The 17476-nt window shown below is 42.2% G+C and overlaps 1 protein-coding gene and 1 long non-coding RNA gene across 5 annotated transcripts in view; one reads left to right on the top strand and one right to left on the bottom strand.

The window, feature by feature from the left end:
* LOC121285630 (membrane-associated phosphatidylinositol transfer protein 2) overlaps positions 1 to 17476 on the bottom strand; it is a 405846-nt gene that overhangs the window by 326519 nt on the left and 61851 nt on the right. For all 3 annotated transcript variants that reach the window (XM_041202263.1, XM_041202269.1, XM_041202265.1), the window contains one exon: positions 953 to 1061. The gene's annotated coding sequence lies outside the window, so the exon portion shown is untranslated. The remainder of the gene's footprint in view (positions 1 to 952; positions 1062 to 17476) is intronic.
* Positions 888 to 11580, top strand: LOC121285633. 2 transcript variants are annotated; one of them, XR_005944730.1, is made up of 4 exons: positions 888 to 1053; positions 10890 to 11046; positions 11241 to 11259; positions 11370 to 11580. It is a non-coding gene; the product is annotated as an uncharacterized LOC121285633 (long non-coding RNA). The 2 variants fall into 2 exon arrangements; XR_005944729.1 differs by having other exon boundaries at positions 892 to 1053; positions 11241 to 11247.

Below are 17476 nucleotides of genomic sequence, written 5' to 3'. Positions count from 1 at the left end.
GAGGGCAAAACTGGAAATGTACTGTTTAAGGGAGAGAGCAAGGGTAGTAGATGGATTACCACAGCTTCAGCAAAGGTGGTATAGCCAAGAGGAAGGGGGAAGGGAGCTTTCCGAACAAAATGAAAAGAACAAAAGCATTAGCGCAAAAAACCCACTGGCAATATACCCAATTCAATAATGTTGTTCTTCAGTGCTTCCTGAAATGCTAATCTGTATTTTCCCTTTACTGACGCTGATTATTTTCTCCATATTTCAGACTCTTTGATATTTTCAATAATTTAAATTGCAGTTAGTGTCTCTGTCGGTTTTGATACTTGGCAGTTTTAGATAGTTAGCTTTGGGGATTGCTTCCTTGAAGCGCCTTGGGATGTTTCATTACATTAAAGGAGCTATATAAATATAAATTGCTGTTGAATCAAAATACTTTGATTCGCTCACCTCTAAGTATCAGTATTTACTTCAGCCAAGCACTAGTTCTGTCCCACACCCTTGTAACACCTTAAGGGCACACACACAGTTGTATACAGCAATTAAAATGAATAGAAAACAACTTTAGGTCAGCAAAATATTAATTTTAACTACAATTAGCATTATTTCCAAAAACATCGTTGATTCACACAAGAAGCCTAGATCAACCGCACAAATGAAATTTCACTAGAGACGAGAGAAAAACCTTAACTCAGAATACATTTCCTGTCTGTATCAGTAAGCCATTGTACGATAGAATCTTATCATGCTTTTTCACTACCTTATATGTAGCCTGTTGTCAACACCAAGAATGAATTAGTTAATATAGCTTTGCGCAATAACTAGCCAACGGCAAAGATAATGTTTCTGTGCAGAACAGAAATCTGGACTTACTAATCCTGTGTACTGCTTCACTTCCCTCCACCACAAGACATCTATCAAGTTGACAGCAAAAACCGTAGATCTTTAGTGTATAGCTACTTACCCTGGTTGTACGCAACTTCCACTCGCTTTCAAGATACAAGGAGGAAATCAGAAGGGCAAAACTGGCTTGTCGACGTCAATAACAGCTGCCTCACATACATGGTAAGTATCTGAGGAAATGAACACAGATATCATAATTACTGTTGTTTACTTTTACTGTAGGGGACATGTGTACAATTTAACAAATATAATTTTTCTTTCTCCGTTTATACTTGGAGGAGCACTGATTCGATCGACATCTCTCTCAGATACCATCTGAGGCAGTGTCAGGAGATCCAGAAGCTCCTCGCACCCATTGACTCAAGCTGAACTTCCAACCTCCCATCAGTTCCAATACCAAGTCTGTTTTTTTTCCCCATATCAACAACACTGCTTGCTTTGCCCCATCTCTCACCCACCATAGCCGAAACCCTGATCTGTGCCTTTAACCACCTCAAATCAAACTTTTCAAATGCCTCCATGAAGTGCATGTCCTTCACATCGTCAAAGCCCCTGGCCTCTCACTCTACTGATCTCTAATGGTCCATTTTGTCCCAGTAAATATCTTTGTCTTCACATTAAAATTCCTTTTGTTATGTTAGCGATCTCTTCCAGCAGTATGCCCCAGGTGTACACTTCTCTCTTCTATTACCAGGATATTCTTCTATTTTCTTCATTCCTTTCACTACCAGCACTAATTCCACCACTATATTTTGTAGCCCTTTCCTAGATTACTCTGCTTTGCCAGTGCTCTTCCCACCCCACTTTCAAAAAACTCAGAAATCCTTTCTTCTGACTGTAATTTTGCCACTTCTCAGACCTTCAAAGATCCGCCTTCTGCTGGGCATTCATTCTTTTACTTCAAATCTGTAAAGCTGTTGAAATATCTCCCGGTGTGCGAGGAGGGCTTTGAACTAAAGATATCCAGCTGTTATAGAATTGTTGCACAAACTAGGTTTGTATTTCCAGGAATTTAGAAGATGAAAGGTGATTTCGACAAAGTTTTCAAGATGTTAAGGCGAACAGATAGATAGAATAGAAAGAGAGAAACTTTCTTCTGGTTGGAGAATCCAGTAGGGGATATAGCCTAAAAATTAGAGTCAGGCCTCGGAGGAGAGAAGTTAGAAACACTTGGACATGCAAAAGTTGTTTGGAACCGCCTGCCACAAACTGCAATTGATACTAGATCAACAATTAATTTTAAATCTGATGTTGATAGATTTTTGTATTAAGGGATATGGGGCATGGGTAGTTAAATGGAGCTGGGGCACAGATCAGCCATGATCTTGCTCGATTGCAAAACTGGCTCGAGGAGCAAAATGGCCTCCTCCTGTTCCTATATCCCTAGGCACTAGAATTTATTTACACAAAATTAATCTTAAGCATAGAGGAAAATCTTCAAAAGAATATTTTTTAATTGAAACCAAAATGATGAGGGATACATAGTGAGAAAGCGGGGAACTTTTTCTCCCATGCAAATAATTCCTTTGAAATAACAAATTAACACACAAATGGGCATGTTCCCCTTCCTGTACATCACTGACCAGACGCATTTCTGAAATTACCTTATGGAAGATGACTGGCTTGAGAACTGCAAAACACTATTTCTGACAAATTTAGCTCCTCTGTTAGATCTGTACGTAAAAGAGATGTTGAATTTGTGGCATTAATGCAATAACTGTTCTGAGGGGTGGCTTTATATACTGGAGCCCAAGGGATTGCAGCACAGGAAGCATACCTTAATCCTCTATAAAGCAAGTGGGTTGATGGCCTTTCATCAGAACTGGCAAATGTTTGCAATCTCATAGGTTTTAATCAATGACAGTGGGAGGGTTGAAAAGAACAAAAGGGAAGGTCTGTGATAGAGTAAAAGACAGGAGAGATTAAATAGCAAGAGATGAAGTGGTGCAAAGCCAAAAGGAGTGGTAATGGGACAAGTAAAGAACTAAAGGATGTGCTGAGAGGAGGTGAATAGGAGAATGGTGAACAGCTGCCATCTGAAAGCAGAAACAAGGGAAAAACGAGGCCAAAACCAAAACTTGCAAAAAGAAAACAAAAATGGGGAAAGGGGTTACCCTCTGAAATTGTTGAATTCAGCATTGAGTCCAGAAGACAGTAAAGTGCCTAATCAAAAAAAATGAGTTGCTGTTCTTTTAGTTTATGTTCAGTTTCAGTGGAACACTGCAGGAGGCCAAGCATAGAGAGGTCAGCCGGAGAGTAAGGTGGACAATTGAAATGACAGCTTAGGATCATCTTGCATACTGAGCAGAGGTGTCACGCAAAGTGGTCACCCAATCTGTGTTTGGTCTCCCCTGGCAAACAAAGGACTGGCGAGGATAGCTTTGAACTAAAGATATCCAGCTGTTGTAGAATTGTTGCACAAACTAAGTTTGAGTTTTCAGCAATTTAGAATGTTACAGCCTAAGTGGCAGGCAACCTATGTTCAATGTTACAAATCCACTGAACTCACTACCACTGCCTCAAGGAATATGGGGATCAGGTGGGAAAATAGCATTGAGATAGAAAATCAGCCATGATCTTATTTATTGGTGGATCAAGTTCAAGGGAGCATATGGTTTATTCCTGCTCATATTTCTGATGTTATCAGTTGCTGGAAGGTGTTCTGCAAGACAAGGCAGACTTAGCCTCATATGTTTAATAATTCACAACAGCCCCTAAACAAGAAGTCAAATCCTGCAGATACTGGAAATCTGAAACAAACACATCAGGCTGGAAACACTTAACCAGTCAGTCAGCATTGTGGAGAGAGAAACAGGCAAGTTTATGACTCAAAATCAAAATGGTACATCCAAAACATTATCTTCTCTCTTCTCTCCACAAACACTGAGTGTTTTCATAATTTCTGTTTTTGCTACAAAATAATGCTTTATAATAATGCTTATGATGGAGCTGTATAAAGCTTTAGTTAGGCCACATCTGGAGTACTGTGTGCAGTTGTGGTCGCCACACTGCAGGAAGGATGCGATTGCACTGGAGAGGATGCAGAGGAGATTCCCCATGACGTTGTCTGGGCTGCAGCGTTTCAGCTATGAAGACAGACTAGATAGACTGGGGTTGCTTTCCTTAGAGCAGAGTAGGCTGAGGGGGTCCTGATTGAGGTGTACAAAGTTGAGGGGTGTAGATAGGAAGAAACTTTTTCCCTTAGTGGAGGGGTCAATAACCAGGGGGCATAGATTTAAGGTAAGCAGCAAGGGGTTTAGAGGGGATTTGAGGAAATTTTTTTCACCCAGAGCATGGGAGGTATCTGCAATTCACTGCCTGGGGGTGGTGGTAAAGGCAGAAACCCTCACAACATTTAAATAGTATTTAGATGAACACTTGAAATGCCATAACTTACAGGGATACGGGCCAAGTGCTGGAAAATGGGATTAGAGTACTTGGAGGTTTGATGACCGGCATGGACACGATGGGCCAAAAGGCCTCTTTCCATGCTGTAAAACTTTAACTTTATTTAACATCAATGATTTTTTTTTAAATGCTGACTGACTTGCTTCAGTCTTTCCCAGAACGATAGAAAAGTTACAGCACAGAATGAGGCCATTTGGCCCATCTTAACCATGCCAGCCTGAGGACACCAGATGCCCTTTCTAATCCCACCTTCCTGCACCCAGCCCATAGCCCTGCAGTTTACAGCACTTAAGGTACTGATCCAGGTACTTTTCAAAAGAGTTTAGAGTTTCTGCCTCAACCACCAACTTGAGCAGCGAATTCCAGACACTCACTACCCTCTGCATAAAAAAGTTCTTCCTCATGTCCCCCCTACACCTTCTGCCACTTATCTTGAATCTATGTCCCCTGGTTCTAGAATTCTCCACCAAGGGAAACAATTTTATCCTGTCCACTCTATCTATTCCCCTCATAATTTTGTACACCTCAATCAAGTCACTTCTCCGCCTTCTTTGTTCGAAGGAAAGTAACACCAACCTATCCAATCTCTCCTCGTAGCTACACTTTTTTAACCCTGGCAACATTCTTGTAAACCTCCTCTGCACTCTCTCCAGAGCTATTACATCCTTCCTGTAATGTGATGACCAGAACTGCACACAATACTCCAGTTGTGGCCTCACCAGTGTTTTATACAATTCCAACATCATATCCTTAATTTTATATTCCATATCTCTGCCAATGAAGGAGAGCATTCCATATGCCTTCTTTACAACCTTTTCTACTTGAACTGCTGCCTTCAGGGACCTGTGTATTTGTACGCCAAGATCTCTCACTTCATCTACCCCTCTTAGTATATTCCCATTTATTGTGTAATCCCTGTAACTTTGACCTCCCTAAATGTATGATCTCACACTTCTCTATGTTAAAGTCCATCTGCCACTTTACCACCCACTCCACCAACCCATCTATATAATTTTGGAGATTATGGCTATCCTCTACACGATCCACTACTCGGCCAATCTTTGTGTCATCTGCAAATTTCCCAATCGTGCCCCCCACGTTCACGTTCACGTCCAAACCGTTAATATATAACATAAACGGCAAGGGTCCCAACACCGAGCCCTGTGGAACACCACTTGAGACAACTTTCCACTCGCAAGGGCACCCATCAATCATTACCCTTTGTTTATTGTTACAAAGTCAACCTTTTATCCAGTTGCCATATTACCCCGAATCCCATGGGCTTTTACTTTCCTGACCAATCTGCCATGTGGGACCTTGTCAAATGCCTTGCTAAAATCCATGTACACAACATCCAATGCACTCCTTCATCAACCCTTCTTGTCACTTCCTCAAAGAATTCAATCAAATTTGTGATGCAAGACGTTCCTTTAACAAATCCATGCTGACCATCCCTGACTAGTCCATGCCTTTCCACATGACAGTTAATCCTATCTCTCAGGATTGATTCTACTAACTTGCTCACCACTGATGTAAGACTAACTGGCCTATAATTGTTTGGCATTCCCTTTGATCCCTTTTTAAACAATGGAACTATGTTTACATTTCTCCAGTCCTCCAGTATCTCCCCTGTATCCAGTGAAGATTGGAAAATCATCCTCAGAGCATCTGCTGTCTCCTCCCTGGCTTCCTTCAGCAGCCTCGGAAACAATCCATCTGGCCCTGTTGACTTATCAACTTTCAAGGATTTCAGCCCTTCGAGTACTTCCTCTCTCTTTATGACTAACCCGTCCAATATCTTGCAGTGTCCCTCCTGGACTACTATATCTACATCCTCCATTTCCTTTGTAAACACGGAGACAAAATATTCATTCAAAACCCTTCCCACAGCCTCTGCATCTCTACACGCAAGTTTCCATCTTCATCTCTGATAGGTCCCACTTTTTCCTTAACTAACCTTTTAGCATTAATGTATTGGTAAAACATCTTTGGGTTATCTTTAACTTTACTTGCTAATCTTTTTTCATGCCCTCTCTTTGATTTCCTTATTTCCTTTTTTACTTCGTCCCGGCACTTCCTATATTCATCTAGGCTATCTGCAGTGCTTAGTTCTTTGTGCCTATCGTATGTTTCTTTTTCTGTTTCATCTTCCCCTGTATTCCTCTACACAACCAGTGGGGTCTAGATTTGGCAGTACCACTCTTATTTTTGTAGGGGCCATGTCTACTTTCTACAATTAGGATCTCACGTTTTAGTGCTTCCCACTGGTTTTCCACTGTTTTATCCTCCAGCAGTGCTGTCCAGTCCACCTCAGCCAAGTCCCTTCTCATTTCTGCAAAATTTGCCTTCCCCCCCAGTGCAAGACTTTTACTTCTGCCTTATCTCTGTCCTTTTCCATGGTAATGCTAAATCTAACTGAATTGTGATCACTGTCCCTGATATGGTTGCCAACTGTCACCTCACCCACTTGCCCTTCTTCGTTCCCCAAGACTAGGTCTAGAATTGCATCTCCTCTAATTATCACTAATTGGTTGAAAAATTTTCCTGGACATACTGCATGAATTTTTCTCTCTCAGTGCCCCTTATAATGTTTGAATCCCAGTTGATATTAGGATAGTTGACGTCTCCTACTATTATTGCCCTCTTGTTCTTACAAGCAGAAATTTGCCTATATATTTGTTCTTCTATCTCCCTTTCACTATTTGGGGGTCTGTAGTATACCCCCAGTAGTGAGACTGCCCGTTTTTTATTTCTAAGCTCAATCCATGAAGCCTCGTTTGCTGACCCATTTAGTATATCATCCCTTCTCACAACTGGAATTGATTCTTTAACCATTAGTGCTACCCCCCTCCCCAAACCCTGCCCCCCCCAGTCCTACTCTAACATGTCTGAAGACTCTATAACCAGGGATATTTAGCTGCCAGTTTTGTCCCTCCTTTAGCCAGGTCTCCGTTATAGCAATGACATCCTGCTACCGTGTGTCTACCTGTGCCCTTAACTCATCTACCTTGTTTGTAATAATCCTTGCATTGAAGTATAAACAGTTTAACCCCATCAATTTCCCTTGCTGGACACTTTTTAAACTTTGCTTCTCCTGTAACTCCATGTCTATCACAACGTCCCTAGCTAATGTTCTACCTCCATTTTTCTGATCTGAATCTGACCTATCTGATCCTATTCCTGGGATCCCATCTCCCTGCCACACTAGTTTAAATACTCCCCAACAGAACTAGCAAAAGCCACCACAAGGACACTGGTCCCAGCTCTGTCTGGGTGCAGCCCGTCCGGTTTGTACAGGTCCCACCTTCCCCAGAACCAGTCCCAGTGCCTCAAGAATCTGAATCCCTCTCGGCTACACCATCTCTCCAGCCACGTGTTCGTTTGGTCCATCCTCTTATTCCTGCTCTCGCTAGCACGTGGAACTGGGAGTAATCCTGAGATTACTACATTTGAGGTCCCGCATTTTAATTTATCTCCTAATTTCCTGTACTGAGCTTGCAGGTCCTCATCCCTTAGTTTACCTATGTTGTTGGTACCAATGTGTACCACGATCACTGGCTGTTTACCTTCCCTCCCCAGAATGCCCTGCAGCCGCTCCGTGACATCCTGGACTCTGGTGCCAGGGAGGCAAGATACCATCCTTGATTCACGTTTGCGGCCACAGAAGCGTCTGTCTGTGCACTTAATTATTGAATCCCCTATCACTATAGTCCTGCCACTTGTTTTCCTCCTGCCCCTCTGAGCGGCAGGGCCACCCACAGTGCCATGAACTTGGCTGTTGCTGCTTTCCCCTGAGAGGCCATCCCCCCAACAGTATCCAAAGTGGTATATCTGTTAGAGAGGGGGGATGACCACAGGAGGCTCCTGCACCACCTTCCTGAGTCTTTTACTGTTCCTGATGGTCACCCATTCCCTTTCTGCCTGTGTAATCTTCATTTGCGGTGTGACCACCTCTTTTTTTTTGGTTTGAGGAGGAGGGAGGGATGGAAACACTACAGCAATGTAATGTTTGGGGCTATTCCGTTCTTTGACAGTGGTTCTCCCTCAATCCCCTTCTGAGTTGCAGTGACTGCACTGACTTCTCCCAGAATGCTTCTCAGTCATTCCTCACTACCATCCTCTGTTGGATGCTCTTCTGCCTGTTAAGAGCAAAGATCCTTCTCCTCAATCCCCTTCTGAGTTGTGGTGACTGCACTGATTTCTCCCAGAATGCTTCTCAGTCACTTCTCACAACCTCCCTCTGTTGGATGCACTAGCCTTTCTGTTTGCATTTCAGATCTCCAGAATGTTAGGCCCTTCTTATGGCAACAAAAAGTTGTGCGGATATAACATCTGATACAACCTCAGGACATGCTAAATTACCTGCACTTTTAAAGTTTTGTCACCACTGTAATGTAGGATATGTAGCAGGAAATTTGCTCATAGCAAGATCCTACAAACAACACTGAGATAAATGACCAGGTTTTTTAGATGTTGGTTTAGGGAAAACTAATGGCCAGGACACTGGGGAGAACGCCCCTGCTGTTCTTCAAATAGTGCCATGGGACCTTCAAAGTAGGAGATCTTGTGGCACAGTGGGTAGCATCCCTGCCTCTGAGCCAAGAGCTCTGGGTTCAAGTCCCATTCCAGATGGTCAAGAAAGGTGCATTCATAACATGAGACCATAAGACATAGGAGCAGACATTAGGCCATTCGGTCTATTAAGTTTGCTCCGTCATTCAATCATGACTGATAAGTTTCTCAACCCCATTCTCCCCGTAACCTTTGATCCCCTTACCAATCAAGAACCTATCTATCTCGGTCTTAAATACACTCAATGATCTGGCCTTCACAGCCTTCTGTGGCAATGAATTCCATAGATTCACCACTCTCTGGCTAAAGAAGTTTCTCCTCATCTCTGTTCTAAAAGGTCTTCCCTTTACTCTGAGGCTGTGCCCTCGGGTCCTAGTCTCTCCTACTAATGGAAATATCTTCCCCACGTCCACTCTATCCAGGCCTTTCGGTATTCTGTAAGTTTCAATCAGATCCCCCCTCATCCTTCTAAACTCCATCGAGTATAGACCCAGAGTCCTCAAACGTTCCTCATATGTTAAGCTTTTCATTCCTGGGATCATTCTCGTGAACCTCCTCTGGACCCTTTCCAGGGCCAGAACATCCTTCCTGAGATACGGGGCCCAAAACTGCTCACAATATTCTAAATGTGGTCTGACCAGAGCCTTATAAAGCCTCAGCAGCACATCCCTGCTTTTATATTCTAGTCCTCTCGAAATAAATGCCAACATTGCATTTGCCTTCCTAACTACCGACTCAACCTGCAAGTTAACCTTAAGAGAATATCGGACTAGGACTCCCAAGTCCCTTTGCACTCCAGATTTCTGAATTCTCTCCCCATTTAGAAAATAGTCTATGCCTCTATTCTTCCTACCAAAGTGCATGACCTCACACTTCGCCACGTTGTATTCCATCTGCCACTCCTTTGCCCATTCTCCTAACCTGTCCAAATCTTTCTGCAGCCTCCCCGCCTCCTCAATACTACCTGTCCCTCCACCTATCTTTGTATCATCTGCAAACTTAGCCAGGATGCCCTCAGTTCCTTCATCTAGATCATTAATGTATAAAGTGAAAAGTTGTGGTCCCAACATTGACCCCTGCGGAACTCCACTAGTCACCGGCCACCATCCTGAGAAGGACCCCCTTATCCCCACTCTCTGCCTCCTGCCAGACAGCCAATCTTCTATCCATGCTAGTACCTTGCCTCTAACACCATGGGCTCTTATCTTACTGAGCAGCCTCCTGTGTGGCACCTTGTCAAAGGCCTTCTGGAAGTCCAAGTAGATAACATTCATTGGCTCTCCTTTGTCTAACCTACTCGTTACCTCCTCAAAGAATTCTAACAGATTTGTCAGGCATGACCTCCCCTTGATGAAACCATGCTGACTTTGTCCTATTTTATCATGCACTTCCAAGTATTCTGAAATCTCATCCTTAATAATGGACTCTAAAATCTTACCTACGACCGAGGTCAGGCTAATCGGCCTGTAATTTCCCGTCTTTTGCCTCACTCCCTTCTTAAACAGGGGGTTACATTAGCGATTTTCCAGTCCTCCGGGACCCTCCCTGACTCCAGTGATTCCTGAAAGATCGCCGCTAACGCCTCCACTATCTCTTCAGCTATCTCCTTCAGAACTCTGGGGTGTAAACTGAAGGCAGAGAAGGTAGCCCTTGGCCAACAGAGGCTGAAGGCAGAGAAGGTAGCCCTCGGCCAACAGAAGCTGAAGGCAGAGAAGGTATCCCTAGGCCAGCAGAAGCTGAAGGCAGAGAAGGTAGCCCTCGGCCAACAGAAGCTGAAGGCAGAGAAGGTAGCCCTCGGCCAGCAGAAGCCAAAGGCAGAGAAGGTAGCCCTGCTGCAGAATCTAGAGTTCAATCAAGGCCTTCAGGAAAGGTTAGAGTTCAAGCTATCGAGGCTCAACTGCAGGCTCCAGGACCAATTTTTCAGCACCTGCACACAGAGTAGTACATGTTTAGATAACTGCAAGCCTTACGCAACAGCCATCTTCGTGCATAACTATTACTTTTGTTTTCTACTGCAGCCCAAAGGCCACAGCAATCACGTGTGGGGACATTGCAGCACATGACCATGCTTATCAGAGCAACAGGCCTGCAAAGATCGAAACTGCACCCGCATTTATTCACACAGTTGGGGCAAGCTCATGTGCGGAGGTGCTTTACACTCCAATAGATGGGAAGGTATGATTTTCTGAATGTTCCAGATAAAAACTGCGCCAGTACACACACACAGCATCTTTGAAGGTGATGGCTACCTAAGGGGGTGATTATACATCATCTTCATTCATGCAGTCTGTATGTGCACTGTAATTTAGTCTGTATTACAGATCTTGCATGCAGAACACTGATATGTTCCTTTTTTCACCCCCCTACAGGTTCAAGGTCTGGAGCTCAGTGAGCAGCAATTATTTTTCCATTTGTTTTTTCTGTTTAATTGTTTTTCACTATTTAACGGTTTCAATGAATCAATGCTTATGTTTTCCCTCTTCCTTCTCCAACTGCAGCATGTTTCACTCGTCATTTGGAGAAGGGGTTCAGTGAGGATGAGGTCTCAAAGTTTCAAAGCAAGTTGATCAGTTATATAACAGAGAAAATAATGGATCTGAACCATGAGCAAATTTAGCCTGAAATCAATCAGCCTTTTGATGCTGTGCATGAGTTGTGTGTGTTTTCTCACTTTTTTCCCAGGAATAAAGTTGTTGATGCTTTACTAAAGCCTTCATTCTGAGTTTCTTTGTGTCTGTGATCAATGAGGAATTTTAATTTTGCGTGCTTGACATTTTTCACAACAAAATTTGCTCAGTTTTTATTAATCCTTTATTATTTTCTATTTTGAGTGTTTTGTCCGACTTGCAAATCTGCAGAATCCCACTCATTAATCTTGAACATTTCCATCCAATAATTACACGGTGGAAGGGGGAGTTAATGACATCAGTTGATGCTCACCAGCAATAAATGTGGTAAATAAATACATAAAACAATTAATATAAGTGCAACATAAAGCACAGCAGATGAACTGGAAAATAACTAGTTTGGTCCAGTAGTAGCTATAGTTGCCAGTATTACTGGCACCACTCTCTGGCTTAATGGTACCATTACCAGTATTAACTAGCAATTTCTACTGCAGCGCCAGTTCTGAACTGTTCTTATTTCCCTGTTCAGAACTGGTTCCAGCTGGTACCCATATTACTGGAACTTCCTTCTGAGTCAGCCATTTGATGAAAAGAAAATTGGAGCATCCACCATCACTATTCATAGCTCCAGACTACAATCTGCATGTGCAAAAGCAAAAGTTGGGGGGGGGGGGGGGGGGGGGGGCAGTTCGCTGGATGATCAGTATTGGATCAGAGTGATGCCAACAGCACAGGATTCGATCCCTGTTCCGGCTGGGGTAGGTTCAGGACCTGCCACCTTGCCTATCTGTGGTGGAGGTCATGGGTCAGACCTGCCTTTGGACAGAGAACTGAAGATGATGATGATATTCAAAATCCACCCAAAAATGCAGACAAGGCCTTGGTTTAACCCCCAACAGTGTAACATTCCCTTGGTGCTATGCTAGAATCTTGGCCTAGAATTTGTGTTAAAGTTTCTGGAGTGGGACATGAACCAACAACCTTGTGACTCAGAGGCTAGAATGCTACCCACTGAGCCATGGCCAATATCCTGGATTAGCTTTTTTCTTCTATAAAACAAAATACAATATACACTTTCATTGTTTTCCCAAATTTTTTCTTTTGTGATGAAACACTTGCAGACCCCCACTGGCTCACTCGTCTCTGCACCCAATAGGATAATTGCCCAAACTGCAGTCAAACCTCAGCTATTTTTTTTTCCTATGTAGGCTAGGCTGATACTGCTCACTTCAACAGAAACATAAGACCGTAAGACGTAGGAGAAGTCGGCCATTCGGCCCATCGGATCTGTTCCACCATTCAATGTGATCATGGCTGATCTGATAATCCTCAATTCCACTTTCCTGCATTTTTCCCATAACCCTCGATTCCCTTACTGATTAAAAATCTATATCAGCTTTGAAAATACCCTACTGCCCTCTGCGGTAAAGAATTCCACAGATTCAATACCCTCCGAGAAGAAATTCCTCCTCATCTCTGTCTTAAGTAGGCACCCCCTTACTCTGAGACTATGCCCTCTGGTCCTAGGCTCTCCCACAAGGTGAAACAGCCTCTCAGCATCTACACTGTCAAGCCCCCTAGGAATCTTATATGTTTCTATAAGGTCGCCTCCCATTCTTCTAAACTCCAATGAGTACAGGTCCAACCTACTGAACCTCTCCTCATAAGAAAATCCCTCCATCCTCGGGCTTAACCTAGTCAACCTTCTCTGGACTGCCTTCAATGCCAGTATATCTTTCCTTAGATAAAGGGACCAAAACTGTTCACCATATTCTAGCTGTGGTCTAATTAGTACCTTGTGTAGTTTTAGCAAAGCTTCCCTAATTTTATACTCCATTCTCTTTGAAATAAAGACCTACATTCCATTTGCCATCCCTATTACCTGAGCTTGTATGCTAGCTTTTTGAGATTCATGCACGAATCCCTCTGTGCTGCAGCCTTCTGCAGTCTTTCTCCATTTAAATAATATTCAGCTCCTCTATTCTTCCTGCCAAAGTCTCACATTTTCCCATATTATATTCCATCTGCCAAGTTTTTGCCCACTCACTTAACCTGTCTACATCCCTCTGTAGACTCTGTCATCCTCACCGCTTCTCTTCCTATCTATTTTTGTGTCACCAACAAACTTAGTGATAGTACATTCACTTCCCTCATCCAAGTCATTAAAATATATTGTAAGTAATTTTGGTCCCTGTAGCACTCCACTAGTTTCAGTCACCATCCTGAAAATGCCCCCTCTTATCCCAACTCTCTGTCTTGTATTAGTTAGCCAAACCTCTATCCATGCTAATATACTGCCCCCAATACCATAGCCTCTTATCTTATTAAGTAACCTTATGTGTGGTACCTCATCGAACACCTTTTGGAAATCCAAATATATTATATCTACTGGTTCCCCTTTTTCTATCCTGCTTGTTACTTCCTCAAAGAATTCTAATAAATTTGTCAGGCATGATTTCCCCTTCATAGAGCCATGCTGACTCTGCTTGATTATATTATGTATTTCTAAATGCTCTGCTATTACATCCTTTATAACAGACTCTAACATTTTCCCAATGATGGATGTTAAGCTAACTGGCATATAGTTTCCTGTTTTTTGTCTCCCTCCCTTTTTGAATAAGGGTGTTACATTGCCAGTTTTCCAATCCTCTGGCACTTTTCCAGAATCTAAGGATTCTTGCAAGATTACCACCAGTGCATCCACGATCTCTAACTACTTCCTTTAATATCCTAGGGCGTAACCCATCGGGTCTGGACTTATCAGCCTTTAGCCCCATTAGTTTCCCTAGTACTTTTTCTCTAGTGAGAAACACAAATGGCCATATTATCAGCATAGCACAAATCCATAATGAAAGATGCAACCAATGTGAATTCCAACCAGTGATCGGTCATCATAACTACACTGAAGAGTTATGCAACCATAATGCACCTTGGATGAGCCTTCAACAGTGAGAAACATAATGTTTTGTTGGTTTCCAATGTAAACATAATGAATGGGGTTCAGTGTGCAACAAATAAAAAGCATCTGCAGATTCTTTGTTGGCACATCCAGGTCAGTCAGTTGTATTGACAAGTGACGCGACGAAAAACCTATTCAGGAACAACAATGGCTATGCAAAACAGTGATCCTTTGTCATGCAATGCATAGTTAAATAAAAGAAAATTTCAAATATTCTGCCCAGGATGTACCATGCTCACCTGTCTGTTATTGGAAACCAAGTTACAATCAAATTCTTGAAATCATCATGTGCAATATTTAAATTTTCCAAATGCTAAAACAGAATAATCCCACAAGAATGGAAAAAAATCAAAAGGGAGTGAAGAATCCATCTCTAAAACAGGTTTTAAGGAATGATACTGTAGCATCTGAACTGAAATAAACCACAACAAAAATGGTGTTCAACATAATGCTTCTTTAAAAAAAAAGTACTGTGAATAATTTAGAAATTCCTGGAATAAGTCAATCTGAAAGCAAATTCACTTCTTTTCCTTAGCTTCCTCATTCAGTGGCAGATTTCGCTGTCAGCAGTTTGATCCAAACATCACTGCAAGTACTGCACATGGAATTATTAACAACAATATGGCTGTCATGTTATCCTGGCAAGAAACAGACTTTCCAGAAATCAAAGCAATCATTCACTTAATCTTCCATTCCCTGAAAATAAAAATGTTTTAACTATTACAGTGAGCAACACCCATGAAAGTATGTAAACACAAGAATCTTTAAGCATCGGAAATAATGAAGAAAAACTGGTCCCGAAGTAACACCATGTGATATCAACAAGTGAATGCTGAAGCATTTGTCTGATGCTCCCATTGTTATTTTAGTGGAGGCATTGATCTATTTATTGAAAAATAAAATATTTTAAAACCTGCACTAAACTGCAACCAATGAATTTCTGACAAGCACGGTAAACTTTCATGTGCTAATATCCTGAGGCTTAATATCACCATTATAGCAGGGCCATGTAATGTTGCACTTGATTTCCCACAAAAACAATTGTCATTGGGGCAGAGAGGGAGGGCTCGATTTTTTTTTACATTTTAAGTCATTGAAGTGCAATTTGGTAATTGAGTCACCACAGGCTATATCAATTAATGCCCTGGAGGAAGGAACCAAAAATCAATTGTGTGCGCAAACTCCTGACCGAGGAATGGTTTGAAAAGAATAAAAAGAAAGAAGACACTTATGTATAAAACACATATCGGAACACATGCACGAAAGGCAGGTAAATGCATTTAAGGCACCGATTTGCCATGATCTAAGTGAATGATGGAAAAGGCACCTGAGATGCAACTTTGACAAGACGTGGCTGTGACATGACTCTGGCCCCTCAGTTGCCCAAACAAAGCATTCTCAGTTAAACTACTGCATGGATGTGGTTAACTATGTTCTTTCACATATAAAAAAAAATTCACTCTACATCATCTCTCAGAGCAGCACAAGCCAAGATACTCGTGGTCACTGGTACATGAAGAACTTTCTCTGGATGGCCATATGAACACGTGACAAAATTTCAGCAGCGAACTTTTGACAGGTTAAATAGGTTTTCTCATGGTCCAGTATGTTTTATTAATAAGTTATATTTGATACATATGTTATATTTAATTGACGTCAGCTGAAGAGAAGCAGCTGACTGGCAATTCAGGACAAAATTAAAAGTCACTTAGGCAAATGTGGGTTAATTAAGGAAAGCCAGCACCGATTTGTTAAGGGAAAATTGTGTTTAATCAACTTGCTTGAATTTTTGATGCTGTAACAGAGAGGGTTGATGAGAGCAATGCCACTGATATGGGGTACATGAACTTACAAAATGCATTTGATACAATTCCACATAACAGAATTATGAGCAAAGTTTGAGCTCATGCAATAAAAGAAACACTAGCAACACGGACACTAAATTGGCTGAGTGACAGGAAACAGAGAATGGATGTTTTTCGGGCTGGAGCAAGGGTTATAGTGAAGTCCCCAGGGGTTGGCGTTAGGACCCCAGCTCTTCCCCATGTATATTAATGACGTGGACTTTGGCGTACAGGGCACAATTTCAAATTTGTGGATGCTACAAAACTTGGATGTATTGTGAACTGTGAGGAGGATAGTGTAGAACTTCAAAAAGACATAGACAGTTTGGTGGAATGGGCAGACAAGTGGCAGATGAAATTTAATGCAAAGAAGTGTGAAGTGATTCATTTTGGTAGAAAATATGTGAAGAGATAATATAAAATAAAGGATATAATTCTAATAGGGGTGCAGGAGCAGAGGGATCTGGGTGTATATGTGCATAAATCAGTGAAGGTGGCAGACCAGGTCAAGTGAGCAGTTAATAAAGCATACAGCATCTTATGCTTTATTAATAGTGGCATGGAGTGCAAAAGCAGTTATGATAAACCCATATAGAACACTGGTTCAGCCTCAACTGAAGTACTGCCTTCAATTCTAGGCACCACATTTAAGAAGAATGTGAAGGCATTAGAGAGGGTGGAAAAAGGATTCACAAGAGTAACCCAGAGATAGAACTTCAGATTGGAGAAGTTGGGGCTGTTTTCCTTAGAAAAGGAGGTTGAGAGGAGATTTGATAGAGGTATTCAAAATCATAAGAGGTCTGGACAGAGTAGATAGGGACCAACTGTTTCCATTGGTAGAAAGAATAAGAGAGCACAGTTTTAAAGAAATTGCAAAAGAAGCAATGGCAACATGAAGGAACTTTTTTTTGTACGCAACGAGCGGTCAGGATCTGGAATGCAGTGGAGGCCCAGGTTCAATCATGGCATGCAAAAGTGAATTGTGTCATTATCCGAAAAGGAAAAATTTGCAGGGCTATGAGGAAAAGGCGAGGCAGCGGCACTTGGTGAATTGCTCTTGCAGGGCCAGCACAGACACGACAGGCTGAATGACCTCGTTCTGTACTATAACCACCCTATGATTCAATGTCCCCAGGATATGAGCAATGCGGCAGGATTGTATTTATAAGCTATCC

This window comes from Carcharodon carcharias, chromosome 13, assembly GCF_017639515.1.
Source record: "Carcharodon carcharias isolate sCarCar2 chromosome 13, sCarCar2.pri, whole genome shotgun sequence".
NCBI lineage: Eukaryota > Metazoa > Chordata > Chondrichthyes > Lamniformes > Lamnidae > Carcharodon > Carcharodon carcharias.
Note: the sequence above shows the minus strand (reverse complement) of the source record. Positions and strands in the feature narration are given on the sequence as shown.